The sequence below is a fragment of the Buteo buteo genome, chromosome 4 (assembly GCF_964188355.1).
Source record: "Buteo buteo chromosome 4, bButBut1.hap1.1, whole genome shotgun sequence".
NCBI lineage: Eukaryota > Metazoa > Chordata > Aves > Accipitriformes > Accipitridae > Buteo > Buteo buteo.
The window spans coordinates 46,724,215-46,737,446 of record NC_134174.1 but is presented as its reverse complement, the minus strand read 5'-3'; the positions used below and the strand labels follow the sequence as shown (position 1 = coordinate 46,737,446).

The 13,232-nt window shown below is 40.4% G+C and overlaps 1 protein-coding gene across 3 annotated transcripts in view; it reads right to left on the bottom strand.

Moving 5' to 3' along the window:
- SORBS1 (sorbin and SH3 domain containing 1) overlaps positions 1–13,232 on the bottom strand; it is a 180,089-nt gene that overhangs the window by 131,711 nt on the left and 35,146 nt on the right. For 2 of the 3 annotated variants that reach the window (XM_075025835.1, XM_075025841.1), the window contains exons 1-2: positions 11,639–11,928; positions 4,226–4,284 (exon numbers count right to left, since the gene is read on the bottom strand). The gene's annotated coding sequence lies outside the window, so the exon portion shown is untranslated. Of the gene's footprint in view, positions 1–4,225; positions 4,285–11,638; positions 11,929–13,232 lie in introns of those variants that run through there. The other variant, XM_075025836.1, reaches the window with a different exon arrangement.

Below are 13,232 nucleotides of genomic sequence, written 5' to 3'. Positions count from 1 at the left end.
CCAGTCACCATCTTCTCAGAAATCACTTTTCCTTCAAACACTTCTCACCCTTCCTCCTACAAGCAGCTGTGCTGTATGTCATCATCTAGGTATGATTTAGACTGGAGGCTCTATAGAGCAAAGAACAGGTCTTACTTATGTTTGTGAATCCTTGTCTAACTTTATGCTGCTGTATAAATGTTTAATAGGTACTAATGCATTTGCTGGAACAAGCTGCATGCTAATACTCAGTGAGACTGTTTGGATACAATCCTTGCTGACTGTTTGGATACAATCTTTGCTGACTGTCAGAAGCTTCTAGAATTAAAAAAAAAATGTAGTTTGGTGACACTGCAGTTTCAAAGCTAAAGGATGCAACAGCTGAAGTGGTCTAACGAAACATCATGGCACTGGAAATGGCCCTATCTACTGTTGCCATGTTTGAATCAGGACAGAGTTTGGGAGCTCAGCACTATGGGTGTGGGGCTGCGCTCAGCTACAACCACTGTGCCTTATCTCCTTTATGTTATCTTCCTCCAGACCCCCATGTTAACAAAATTTTAAACAAATATTTCAAATCTCAGCTTTCTCTTTAATGTCGGCTGAAGAGTCTAGAACAGTCTTGTCCATTTTTCACACCACTCTTGGCATGATTTTTCTCTGGGTTTGAGTGTATCATGTCCTGTGTAGAATTAATTGTGAAATAGAAACCCCAGTGGCAGATGGGATGCATAGTTTTTATTTCAGGGACCAAAAGGGAGCTGAGTGATTCATCACTGACACCACACAAACAGTGAATGCTCAAGCAAACAGGGAATGTATGATGTCTTGGCCTCAGGGCTAATGAATAAAATATGGTGATGCTAATGAAGAAAATCCAACAGGGCAGCAGGAGTGTCAGGCCTTCATGTCATCTAGCCTCAGGTTAATGCTCAGGGAGACAAACAAACTACATCAGAAATTTCCACAACCTGTACAAACAGAAATCTTTGGGGTTTGTTCTCTCTATATCAGATTGTTCCTAATGGCGAAGCTGGTGATGACAAGTCTTATCTCATAATCTCAACAATTTGTGCACCATTGACATGAAATCCAGGGATATAAAGAATCACTGTTGAGGCATGTTCATAGGGGCTCTGAATCAAGGAGCACTGGATGGTGCCCATGCAGCCATCTACCTCCAGCACTGCATCCTAGGGTCAGGATCTCTTTCCTATTAATTTTAATACAGTTTCACTAACAAAACTCTGGATATTTTATCCTTGAAAGAGATTTGACTAAGTGATGAATGGAGGTTTTCACAATTGTCAGAGTGCATTAGGAAAGAAAAGGAACTATATTTGATGGAATCAAGTCTAAAATTAAGCAAAAGACAACTCTATTAGGAAAATTCCTGTAACAGTGGAATCTATTGGATTTTATACAGTTTCTTCAGTGGCATGAGAAATACTCCACCACTTCAGTCATTTAAATGTAGATTGGACCAAGCAGTACAAAATATATTGTAGGGAACACAGCTATATCAGCATGGCAGTAAAACAGATGAGCTAATAACTCTCTTTCCTCTCCTTTTCAGGATCGTGCATGACAAGATTTCAGTACTAGTCAAAATTTATTTACCTGCAAACAACACAATTTTCAGAGTTCATATTTGGTGTAAATTAATACCTCTCTTGGAGGAAAGATGTGCACCATTTATCAAGTGAGAACTATTACAGTTCCGAAGGAGGGCCAGGGAGGAGCAAGGCTACTTAGTGCAAATGAGTTAGGGACAAAGACTTTCAGAAAGATCAGAACAGAAACACTTTAGAAAATCTGCCCCCATATGACTGGAAGCTGAACCCTTTACAGAAATTCCCACTCACTTGCAAGTGCTCAGCTCTTGGAAAAAAAAAACCACAACAAAACCTGGCCGAAGCTCTCTACGTATTGTAACTGGCGTCAGGAACATTTCCTGTGAAGATATGATAATTTTCATAACTTTTCAGCTCATCAAATATCAGACCTCACATGTGAGAAAATTTTCACATGAAAGCTGTGCTCCACAAGGCCAAACTACTTAGCAGAATCAAATTAAAATGGAGAGGGGACCTTTAAACAGGCTAAGTTAAAACCACACTCTTTTTCTACTTGATCAAAGACCAGCAAAAAAAAAAAAAACCAAACCACTTCTAAGCAGAAAAATGTAAACCTCTTGGTGAAGTCCTCATTGTTTGCGCAAAATTATTTTCAAATTAAAATAACTGTTGTATCACCAGCTTGACAAGTGGTACAATGCCTTTGAGCTTAATGCAAACTAATTTGAAGCAAAGAGGAGAAGATAGAGATCTGTTCATTGTTTTATTTTGCCTCTAAAGAACATAGATTTAAGTACTTAAATAAATAATCAAAAGAATAGTTAACTGAGCAACTAATCTTACATGATCAATTCAGAGATCACAGCTTGTAGGAACTCCAAACCTGTTGCTGAGAGTATGCCCCAAACACATGCCTTGGTTTTGTCAAGGAATCCAGACCTAATTCACAAAAATATATTTCTGTAGAAACCATAAAACTTCCTTCATAGCCATTTTTCTTTGTATCTAGTTCCTTTAAAATGTAACAAGCTCTGACTCAGATATAATTAGAATAATTTGCATTCATTCTAGTACTGAACAGATTTATGATACCTTGTATATTCACAGAAGAGTCACATCTTCAAAAGGTTTCAAGGATGAACTGCTAAGCCTCGGGGACTAAAAAGCCCTTTAAGATTGGGGTCAAGCTAGTCATTTAGATTCAAAAATAATAAATAAATCCATTTGGAGACAAAGGCCTATTGTATACCACTCTTCCAGGAAAACCCATGGGTGGCTGAGAATTACTTGGGAAAACTTTGTGTAAATTAATTCTGAATCATTCTCAGTTCTTTCTTCCACACTGAAAAGAGGGGTCTATGGAGGGAGAAAAGCATTGGTGAGTTCACACAGGGTCAGGGAATATCTGGCTTTCTAAATACAGAGCTAGAAAATGTTCATGGTTCTTGGGACACTGAAAGAGAGAACCAGCACCTTCCCTACACATGGCTCATTGAGAACCTGGGGCACCATCAGCTCCAGCTACAAGGAGGTGGTGGTACATTTAGAAGGTACGGCAGGGAGTACAAATTGCAGCAGTCAAAGCTTATGTGGTGTGATAATTCAAAGGAACCACTCCCCACCCTCTGCTCAAAAGGAAGAAAAAACAAAAAAAACAAACAAAAAAATGAATCCCACTGTTCCTTATCATACGCTGCATTCTCTGCTACCAGGCAGCTACTGTCAAGCTGACATGTAGAGTTCACTAGAAATTAGAATTTTACACGGGAATTTTGCATTATTTTATATATATATAAATTAATCACTAGGCTACATAGTTCTTTGCATTAGTTCAGAAAAAATATAGAAATATCATGCTGTATTATGGGCTTCTACACTAACATTTATAGAAAAACACTATTCTTTATTCTTAACTCTGCAATCATATGTTAACAATTATCGCCACAAAAGCTATTTCAGTTGTTCCAAGTTATACAGCAAACTAGACAGCAAGGACAGCTTTGAACCTTTGAACATCAGGTTCTTATTTGCTATGTTACCCTATTTTTAGGTCAAAATCTTACACATCTGCTGAAAGCACTTTCTCTATATCAAACAATTATCCTGGTAGAACTGCTTCAGGTACCAAGCTGCTGAGGAGGAGCAGTACAACCTTGATTCAGGGCTTAATTAGAAAACAAGACCTTACAGAGGGCTAGGAAGACTCATAGACTCAGCAAGGGAAGGACACAGTGCTTTCATTATGCCACGTTATTTGCCTAGGAGTGACAACTGAGTTAGGATATAACCTTGGGGAATCGTATTAATTAACAGACACCGACCATGATTTTGAAGTCAGTATAGACCTGCTATTAAATAGCGCTGTTCTTGTCCTGGAGCCTCTGAAACCAAGTGTTTATCCATTACCAGGCAGCCACATCTTGAACATCACTTGCAACAGTCAGTACAAGCAGGATGGCCACTGTTGTACACATTAAACTGAATTCTCAAGCTTAGTTCTGATTCAGTGCAACTTTCTGGGAAAGACCTTTGTATTGTGTTTAAAATACTGTATTCAAAAATCAAGGAAGTAGTCTTCTGCCAATAGCTTTGAAACTCACTTTTCTGAAAGTTTCCATACTGCATTTGAGATGAATACTGGGGAGAGTAACAGTGCGCAAAGTACATACCTTTAGCAGAGCTTGGAGAAAGAGAAGCCACAGCTCTACAGGTATGTTCTGGACTCCTCCTGGAAAATAAAAAATCAGGAAGTGTTATAGAATACAATAATCTAATGCAGCTGTTAGAAAAATGAACTATAAAATGTTCTCTCAGTCTAAAATAAAAGAAACCACCATCCTGGGGGCTGCTAGAAAATTTGACAATTATTTCTAGCCCACTACTTCAACTAGCATTGTTATCTTTTAAAGCTAAGAGTCACTATTTGTCTATGAATCAGCTTCTATGAGGCAAAAGTCTCCATGTCTGTATGAAACCCAAGGCAACATCAGGTGTGTTTATTATTCCGTAAAGAGAAACAGTGCCAAACTTCCTGCAACACCCACTTTAGCTGCTGAAATCCAGAGAACTGAATGTGCTGCTGTTAGCATTTGGACACAGGAATATGTTTGGATCTAATACATCAGACACAGGCTCACTTGATGACAAGAAAGTACTAGATTCCGTAACAGGTTAAAATAGAGCCAAATATGAAAACACTGTATGCAACTCATACAGAGTAACTTCTGCTCATCATCTTTGAATTTTTTCAAGTGTTCTAAACATTCTAAAAATACCATGGAAGTTGGTAAATAGTTAAATTCTCCTAGCTTGTCACATAAATGATAGCTTGATTGATGTATACAAATGTTCTAACACTACTCTTACTATGTTGTGTTTAATACAAAGTTACATGAGTCAGGACTAGGACAAAAGTTCTCATGTACAGAGAAGTTTGCTTTACAACTTTGGCCATCACTATTTAGTCATGTGTCTTCCTACTTGCCAAGGACACTGCCTGTGGATACCTATATATAGGGGTACAGTGGGTGTGCCACAGAGCCAGCTCCTGCCTGTGGACATTATGCTGCTGCTGCTTCTCCATTTTGTCTCTCAGGGAAATGCCTCCTCCTGCCTGAAAAGGTTGGTCTTTGCCTATCTCTTCTTCCAGGTCTCCCTAAGAATCAACTGGGAGCAGAGCTGCACAGAAAGACAGCTCTGCAAAAGCTATTTAGAGTATTTCAGTGAGACCTAAGCCCTCTAGAAGATGCGGTTTCAGGATCTCTGAAGGTTAAATCTAGGTTTTTCTCACCTCATTAAGGCCACACAATGGGAACTCACCTGCCAATCTCCCCACCTGCAACAGGCACTTCTCTACATGTTTTCAAGAGCAGGCAATAGCAGCTGGGAAATTAATTCTCTGCTGCTGCCACCAAGGACAATTGATTAGAAACACCAGCAAGTGGCAGAATTCAACTCATACTCTCCCAGCCCAGTGTGAATGACACAAGCAGGGACCACGCTCCAAGCTGTCTTTCACCCCATGCTACAAAGCTTCAGGACAGGTAGAGCTCACAGTTTTGCAACATCATTGTATTTGGATCCTGATAAGGGAACATTTACATGTTCTGTATACTCTTAGTGAAAAGCTGTCTATTCTCAATTCTCAAGGTGCTTCTTTCTTTGCTTCTCAAATGGTAGATCAGCAGGTACCTCTGGATGGGGAAACCAGCTTCTCCCCACTGGGAAGGGCACTATAGGATGAGAAGTATTCATTCAGCTGGATACATCATGTCCAAACTTCCCTTTCTCACCCTGGAAGTTTGATGTGTGAGTCAGGACAGTTGTAGTCCTGAAGCAGGAGGGAAAAATCCAACACCTCTCCAACACACCTTCTGTGACTGGGAAGGGCTCCTGCCTACACTGGCAGGTAACCCCTCACATCAAATATTAGTCCCTCGTTCTATGCAGTAGAAGCCCCTCTGGGGAGCTGCTCTACTCTACATGCACAGCACACCAGGGCTTTTCTATCCTATTGTTCCTTTCTCAGTCACAAGATTTATGCATGTGTTGATATGTTCCTGTGGGTACTTCAGTCAGTGAGGAATTTTTCCCTTCCCACAATGTTGCTCCAGGGAGTAAGTAAAATTGCCATCAACTTTCCTCCCTCTTCCTCCCTCTCAGAAAGCAAGCCGCCTTACCAGCTACTTGAACCCAGAAGTAAGGACTAGGGCTCTAGAATACCTCATCCCTCTTCAGCCCATCTCCTCAGCTTTTGAGCCTCAATGACCTCAAGAGTCAATAGATCAAGCCCACCACACTGGCTAGTGCAACCCATAAACATGCCATAACACTGTTCGGTATACTGATCGGATATCATGTGGTACCATTGACACCCTAAAGCCCCTTTCACTAGCTGAGACATTTTGCCTGCGTGCCTAACCCAGCTGCCTGTCTTCCTGTGGCATCCAGCTCTTAATTTCTCACTCACGGTCTGTAAAGCAGGAATAGTAACACTGTTCTACCCGATTTGTGTGCTATCATGTGCTGACATACCTATAGACGAACTCTAATAAAGAAAAAAGAGAGGCACACTAGCAATGGCACAGCTGTATCTTCCCTTTCTATCCTATACTTACTCTGGATCAAATCCCCTATCCAATGCATATCTTATGCTCTAATGCTGGTGCTGTTATGGAAAACACAGAGGTTAACACTTTTTATTCCACTGTATTCATTTATGAGGGGCAAATGCTGACTACAGCTTTCCTGTAATGTGTCAAACTTGGATTGTTTACCTGCACAAAAACTTTTTGACTCAAATCATGCCCTACCCTTAGCCACACTGCACAAATAAATGCCTCTGAAAACAGAAACTAAACAAAACAAAGCCAGACCTCTTTCCAAAAAAAGTCCTGGATGTTTTTTCCTAGAGTCAAAGGCTGAGAACAGTAAGTGAGAGACATATACCCTGATTCCAGCAACGTTGCTCAAGGAAAATCATGGACTTTCCATACACCACAAGACAGCAAAATGCCTAAGTATACTGGAGCAAACACTATTATGAATAGCAGTAATAGTATATGTTGCCATTAGATAAGTAACTCTGACAAGAACCATTCTTATCTGATGTTACTTCAGAGTACCAAAGGACTGTTGTTTCCATTGATTTGCAATGGAAGAGAAATTCTTTGAGAGTCCAATTAAGTGCAATCACTAACACATGCTTCCTATGGATATCCCTGAGGATCAGGCACACATTGCAACTACATTCCTAACAGATAGAAAGGCAGTAAAAGCGAAATGAAATTCTGCTTTTAAACTGCTGATTTATAGGTTGAAGAAACAGCATCCAGGATGCCAGCCGCTCCCTGCAAAATGGTCTGGTGAGGGCGAAAAATGCACAGATTTCCTTTCTGGCAAGCACAATGGTCTAACTTTTGGTTAGGTGGCAGCCATGCAGCTCCCAAACAGCTTGAGCAAGATAAGAGTAGAGTATCTGAATTATTAACTTTCAAATTAAGTAGTATGCAAAATGTACAGAATATATGTTCTGACTGAGGCACTATTTTAGGGCTCAAGTAAATTTTCCAAATTACTTACAAGGGTGAAATGTTTGGATATCCAGGTAGGAGCAGCAAAAGTACATATCCTAGATACCATCAATAAAGGTTCTGTGATACTGGAAGTTGCTGGAGGTAGAAGGAGATATTCTGGGCAACCTTCCCTGCATCTCATGCAGAAATCTCATTCATAACTATTTCACTCCATTGCCTCCTCCCAAACCACCCTTTGCAGTGCCTCTTAATTGCTGCTCACCATAAGCTTTTTGCTTTTCACTCCTGCTCTGTTCAACTTCCCAGCTGATACTTCTGCCACACCTGTTAACCATTTAAGTAGAACCAAGTTAGAAGACCTGGCAGAGAGAACATATCTGACAAATCTGGACAGTCTCCTGTATGCAAAACCCAGGAGGATGCTTAAACAGAGATGTTTTGTACCCTAATATGAGCTATTCTGTGACAAAGGGTAAGAACATTTCCCTGTTCTTTGATTTTGGTGGAGTGAATATTGTCCTGAATTTACTGCATTGAGTGTCAACTGCTGAATTCCTGTCCCTCTCTAATGACATCGTATCTTCAGGTGGACGATGTGTCTTCCTGCCCCTTGCCCTTCCCTTCCCCAGAGCACATGGCTCAGAGATACAGAGGCAGGACTTCAGCAGTGCCCACTCTCACAGGGTGCTGAAGACAATGTGGGGATCAACCAGGCTGCTGGGATGCAGAGATCAGTGCCAGGCTGTTCAAAATTTCACTCTTCATTGTAGCTGCATACCAGGTCTTTTGATTGAGAGGGATCATTCAACTGTAGCGTTATTATTAAACAGCTCACTTCTGAATATCTCAGGCAAAGTGTTAACACAACATGGGAACACAGATTCTACCAAAATAAGCTCCTGCCTTGTGAAACAGGTCCAGTGGGCTCCAGAGAACTTGGTACTATGTTGTAGTATTTTGAGCACTGTGAAGGCATTTCAAACTTAAGGTTTTACATAGACTCTGGAATGACTGCACTTTTTAAACCCTTTCAGGGAAATGCTATGGTAAGATCCCTGGAATAAGCACTGAAACTTTCTTGAGCTGAACTCTGTAGCTCAAGCATGCTGACAAACAGGATCCATGTGTAAAAAAAAAATAAAATAATAAAAATCATCAGTGCTCACACTGTACAGATGCACATGTTTATTATAAAACAAAGAGCACATATATCCATCCTTCTGCCCACGAGAGTCTAAGTGTCAATTCTTGCCTGCAAAAATTAGTGTGGCACATCAAAGGATGGCTGCTGTGCCACTTGAAAGAATGTGAAGGCTGTAATTTTCCACACACCTCCTGTGAAGGAGAAACATGCCCAGTTCTGCAGTGTACATGATGCATCACAGAGTCAGCATCCACATCTGTAAAACCTGAGTGCAGGGGAGAAGGGAGGAAGGAGAGGGAACATAACAAAGTGTCACTGCCTCTGCCATTTTGGAGCACTTGTCCCTTTTCATCATGATTGAAAGTAGTCCCTGTGCAAGTTACTGAAGGTTTAACTCACAGTATACAATGAAATGAAATAATTTTCCCCAACTTAGTCACTGACTTTCCATGCCTTTTTAAACAAAAAGCCAGGAAGAGCATCAAGGAGCACAGCAGTGGCAGCAGCGTTGCTGTGAAAAGGTCTTAAAACAAACATGCTTTCGGAAAAAATGACTTAAGTAATGCAAAGAAAGATTGCAAAAGGAAGCTGATGATGAAGGGACACTTTTTTCCTCCCCTGTAGCCTTATGAGGACTGTAATCCTAGCAACTGGAGTTGTTCAAAAGCATGTGTAGGAGAACAGGGGGAAGAAAGGGTAGCATTGTTATAGTACATAGACATAGGGACTGCAGCAGGAGCCAAATGAGGAGAATACCTTCTGTGCAAGAATGGAAGAGTGAAAGGAAATGGGTAGGTAAGGACAATTGTAGGATTGGTACAGTACAGAAGAGAATCCCTTCCATGTAGGATGCAATTTCTTCCACGGAAAAGATGTTTCATGCATGGAGCTGGATGATGTAACTCTTCTGGAATAGTAACCTTTCAATGTTTGTTAGCTGTGGTTCTGTTACTAGACAGGTTGCAGTTCTTATAATTAGCACTTTATCAGCTAAAAAGTCAAAACATTCCTTGCATCAATCTATTTAGTCTTATGTCACCTTTATGAGATGGGTTTCAACTAAGACTGAAAGGAGTGTCTGGTGTGAATCATAAATACTTTAAAAGGTTCTTAAAGTATGAATACTCAACGCTTTCTGAAAATAAACTTCCCGGAATAAGCTTCTAGGTCACTTCAGATCAGTAAGCCTTTCTGATATCCTGGCCATTTCCCCTCTTTTATAGCTAACAAAATGGAGGTGCACAGAGGCACCACACAGCTTCTTTAAAGAAATCTTATTTACAAACCTAAAAGAAGGCAGTTGTTTTTTCACCAGTTGTCAAGCACTTCAGATCTTGCTAGGAAAATTACATCCCACCTGCAGAATGCTATAGAACAGTTTGAAAACCTATTAAAAGGCATCTAATAAATCCCACAGGATTTAAAACAAATGCCTACAAAACCCCCACTGCATTAATCTAGAGCCCACACAAGCTTCTCTATGGACAGATTAAGGAAAGTGATCTGCTTATTGACCTGCTTAAGTATGACATTAATTACTCAGTCCACTAGTGTGAAAACACTTTCCTAACTGAACTGCATCAGGACCAGAAATACATGTAGAGCCCACTTTTTGACTAATGACATTCTTTTACCACAACTACTTCTGTGTGAACTCCTTCTCTATGCCACCAAGTCAGTTCAACCAGGCTGCCACTCTCACACACGGTTTTCTGTGTACTGCTTCAAGGATGCCCATGAAGAAAAGCAAGTCTGCTTTCAATCAGCTTAAGTCAGGTAGGCAGGGATCTGCAGCTAACAAGAAGTCCTAAAGGGTCCACACACAGAAAAGTGTTGAAAAACAATTATTTATACCAACAGTATATTAATTATTGCCCTGAAAATAATTTCATTAAGCCTGTTTACACATCTAAATATTCACACCATTATTTGGTGCTATCAGAAAAACACCTAAATCATCCAGAAAAGCAAGTTGCAGCAAGGAAAAAATACACCAAAATAAAGTGAAAAAGGATCCCCAGGATTTGATGGAGCTGCGACAAGCATCCAAAAGAAACACATTTCGCCATTAAACTTCTTCATGTTATTTCCAACTGATTTTTGACACTAGAACTGGCTTTTAATAGATGCAAAGGAGATAAATGTCTCATTACCAAAAATAAATCCGTCTGTTAAGGATGACAGAGAAAGGCAGAAGCACTGCACTGCCTATTATGGTATTGAGCAACAGATTTCACTCCCTCTGCTATATGCCCATTGATTAAAAATCTGACAAGCTTTTCCAAAGAATTTCTGAGCTTCTTTGGTCCTCTCTTTAGTTCCTCCATAATTCTTTGTATATATAAACATGCCAGGCCTGGAAAGAAGTGGGACATGCACATAATTTACCACAGAGCTCTTTTTCTATTCAAATAGAAATACTAGTAAGGAAACAATAACAGACAAAAGGGGAATAATGCAAGAAATTAATGCAATTAAACAAATGTGCCTGCAATTCCCCAACCAGTCACCAGATGAAGCTGCTTAAAACACCAGCACCAACATGTTTTTCTGTCTTTTTGACCACAGAGACCTCCTATGTCCATGCCAGAACTAGATGCATCAGCTCCCAGTGAGCTAAATCACTTTGCATTACAGCCTCTGTTTTCATAAACACACGAGACACTACTTTAATAGGAAATGGTAGCTTGCTTTAGCATTAACAGTGTGCCGCACACAGCCATAACGCAGTGAGGCCTTTGTTCTCTTCGCAATGTGTTGCCTTTGTAAAATTCCCTCCCTACAGTCAGGCAGAGTAGCCATTTTATTCTCACAACATGATTGTGAGATTGATATAACATGGACAGACCTCTTGCTCTGTCACACACACACACACACACTCTCTCATAGATAGTCATACTCACAGATTTTTGCCTTTTCTTCTTGTTCTCCTTTGATGAGATAAAAATCACCCCACAAAGCAAAACTGCGCATCTGTGCAATCAGAATGGTTTCTGTTCAGACCATTGTTATACTTTAAATAAAACAGCCTGGAAAAAATTTCTCTGGGATATTGCTGCTTACGAGGTTCAAAGCTAGACACACGTGTAAAAATCGAAGCATAGGTGGCCTTCCACCATATCATACAGAAAATGTGATCCTGTGTTTTACTCAGCTATTCATCTGACCTCTAAAGCAAATCCAGTTGAAGCAATTCTTCACTGGCATGTGGGAGGGCTAGATAGCCTAATAGGTCTCTTCCACCTCTAAGCAATTCATGCCTTGCATGGCTTGTTTTTATTGACTTATCTTACTGGCTGTTTGTGGGCAGAAGCACATGCCTCATGCAAACGCCAAGACCTCTCTCGCTTTAGGATGCTATTGCACAAATGCATGCAATTGGAATTAAAACAAAACCCATAATTTTATTTCTGAAAGATTAAGTCCATATCATCATGCATAGTTTTTACATACAGAGAGAAGCTTCAGCAATACCACCCCACAAACATTACATTAACCCATCTAGCCTTTTCAGTTCAGGGTCATAGGCTTTACTGCTCCTGCTTCACCACAGCTGATATCTGAGCTGCTCTGCAAAGATTAGAGCTTTAACACCTTCAGCAGGGATTCCCGGTGCACTGAGGCAGAAGTCTCAACACCTGAGACAACCAGCAAGACAGAATAAATACGTGTTCTGAATACATCAAACTGTTTAGAGTGAAAGACTCCTCTTCCTCAAAACCATTTCCTTTGTGCTCCTTTTTATCTCAGCAGAGACTGGTGGTGACATTTCAAGTCAGCAGAAGAAAATGCCGCATTTTCAGCCTTAGCTGGTAAGGTCCTTAGCTAATAAAAATGGGGGCAACTATGTATCTTCATAACCCAAGAGGAACCCCAATTCTGAGTATGCCTTAAGAAGTTACTGTAGCATCAATATCAAATCACATTTATTAACATTGCCTTTTTGACTAAAGGAGCAAGCAATGAAACTTCCATTTCCAAGCCAAAGCGGGGGGGGGGGGGGGGGGGGGGGGGCAGGAAATCAACCTCTTACCTTGAAAAAACTTATTATAAGTTTCAGCACTAATTCACCACATGAGATTCTTCCCCTAAGTCTACTGCCTGGAAAGGATAAGCAGCCTGGGCGAGAGCACTTAAGAAACAGAGGACTCCCAATTTCTAATTTTTAACCATGTTAAAATGACCAAGCAAGCTGTAGTTTTAAAAGTTAAGCAGCAAAACTTAACTACACGAGAGGAAAGTCTGCTTTCACTGCCTGGAAATGTTCCTGATTTTTTCAGTGGGAACATTCAGTAGTACGTGTTAATATTTAACTCTGTGTTTTTCCAGTATTACACCAGTGTTCCTCCAGGGATGTGGAGGAAGGCAGTGGCATAGCTGAACTGTTACTATCCTTTAAAAGAAAGAGATCACCACAGAAAGGAGAAAACAGCAACAGAAAATACAAGAAAAAGGAGAAAAGTTTCTGAAAAGAAACTTTCTGTATCACACATCACA